At 44.0% G+C, this 2,265-nt stretch overlaps 1 pseudogene; it reads left to right on the forward strand.

Annotated features, from left to right (window-relative positions):
- The first annotated feature begins 738 nt into the window (after positions 1-738).
- LOC103751214 lies at positions 739-1,964 on the forward strand (annotated as a pseudogene).
- Positions 1,965-2,265: the final 301 nt, after the last annotated feature.

Below are 2,265 nucleotides of genomic sequence, written 5' to 3' on the forward strand. Positions count from 1 at the left end.
TTGTTTTGATTTCATTGATTTCCATTCTGATTTTAATTATTTCTTCTCGTCTACTGGGTTTAAGTTGGGCTTAATCTTGTTTTTCCAGGTCGTCAAATTGTTGACATTAAATCATTTATTTGTACTCTTTCTGATGTTTTAATGTAGGTACTTAGAACTATAAACTTCCCTTTTAGGACTGCTTTTCCTCTGTCTCAGATGCTGTGTTTCATTGTATAACATTTTCATTAGTTCCAGGAATATGAAATTCTAGCCTGTCTTTGTTCAGTTGAAGCTTGGTTCTATTTTTATTATTGTTGTAGCTTGGTTGCTTTCTTATCAGATATGAATAGATAGCTGGTCTGTACTTCAAGTTCTCATTTTGATTTTTTATTGAAGACACGGGATCGTTCTAGGCAGGCTATTCTGGGACTCTCCATCAGTGTGAATGGGCCTTGTCCTTAAGCAGGAAGATGATGTCCTTGTGGGTAATGGAAACCAAATATCCAGGATCTGACCAATTTACCAGTCTATTTGGGAACTCTCAGCAGGGCCTGTTTTTGTGTTATTATATTATCTATTGAGGTGTGCCTTTTGTTTTCCCTTCTGAGTTGTACTGTCTTCTTATCTTTCTTCTACTCTCTTTAGTCAGCAATTGCCTTCAAGATCAATTATAAAACCAATTGCCATTAATGGGGGTATGGGTGGTCCACAGCTTGCTGTCTGTCCACATCCAATTCTTATATGCTCACAGCCAACATGAGGGAGATTGTGCACATCCAGGCTGGTCAGTGTGGCAACCAGATAGGGATCAAGTTCTAGGAGGTTATCAGTGATTAGTGTGGAATAGACCCGTGTCAACTAGAATACATCAGTATGTTCTACACTGAGGCCTCTTCTCACAAGTATGTGCCTAGGGCAATTCTGGTATACCTGGAACCTAGAACCATGAACAGCTTCTAGTCTGAGGCCTTTGGGTATCTGTTTAGTCCTTGGAGCTTTATCTTTGGTCAGAGTAGGACTGGGAACAACTGGGTCAAAACACACTATATTGAGGGCACACAGCAGTTGGACTCAGTTCTGGATGTTAAGCAGAAGGAGTGTAAGAATTGTGAGTGCCTACCAACTGTGAATGCTACCAACTGATACATTCACTGAGTGGGGGCACAGGCTCAGGCATGGACACTGCTGTTCATCAACAAGGTGCTGTGAGGAGTACCCTGATTGCATCATGAGCACCTTCATTGTGGTGATCCCAATGTATCAGACACTGTGATGGAGCCATACAATGCCACCTCTTCGAAGACCCATGAGCTGGTAGAGAACAGAAAAGAGATCTACCGCATTTAGAATGAGACCCTCTGTGATGTCTATTCCATAGACTCACACTGGTCCATCCACCTACAGGGACCTCAAGCACATCATGAGTTGAGTCACCACCTCTATCTGTTTCACTGGTCAGCTCAGTGCTCACCTTCACAAGCTGGCTCTCAACATGGTACCCTTCCCTCACCTTCATTTCTTTATGCCTGGTTTTACTCCATTTATAGCCAGGTATAAATGGCAGTACAGAGAACTGATCAGTTCACCCAGCAAATGTTTAATGCCAAGGATGTGATGGCCGCTGTGACCCATGCCATGGCTGATTCGTGACTGTGGCAACCATCTTCCATGGGCACACATTTATGAAAGAGGTAGATGAGCAGATTCTGACCATTCAGAGTAAGAACAATAGCCACTTAGTGGAGTGGATCCCTGACAATGTCAAGGCAGAGGTGTGTGAAGTCCCACCCCATGGGCTCATGTCCTCTGCCTCTTCCTACTTTTATCAGCAACAGCATGGCCATCCAGGAAGGGTTCAAACTCATCTCTCAGAAGTTCATATCCATATTCTAGCTTAGGCTTTTCTTCACTGATACATGGGTGAGGACATGGATGAGATGGACTTCACTGAGGTGGAGAGGAAGGTGAAATGTGCAAATTGAGGAAGAATCAGAGGCCCAGGGCCCCAAGCAAAGCAGTTGGCAGCTGAGATGTGTGGCCAAGTGGCAATCATGACCAAGAGAAGCAGTGTTTGGCCCCCAGAGCCATCTGGCTACTGACATTGCCCCCAGCTTTGCTATTCACCAGTGCTTTAGGACACCCTATGCTTCCCAGGTTATAGTCCTTAAGTATTTATGACCAATCCCACCCCACAGCATTTCACTTGGCTTTGTCCTCCCCATTTGGGCCACCACTATGTTCCTGTCATTTATTCATCTCTGTTTTATTATGCCTCCAGATTTG

This window comes from Nannospalax galili, unplaced genomic scaffold (genome assembly GCF_000622305.1).
Source record: "Nannospalax galili isolate Female #2095 unplaced genomic scaffold, S.galili_v1.0 scaffold846, whole genome shotgun sequence".
NCBI classification, from domain to species: domain Eukaryota; kingdom Metazoa; phylum Chordata; class Mammalia; order Rodentia; family Spalacidae; genus Nannospalax; species Nannospalax galili.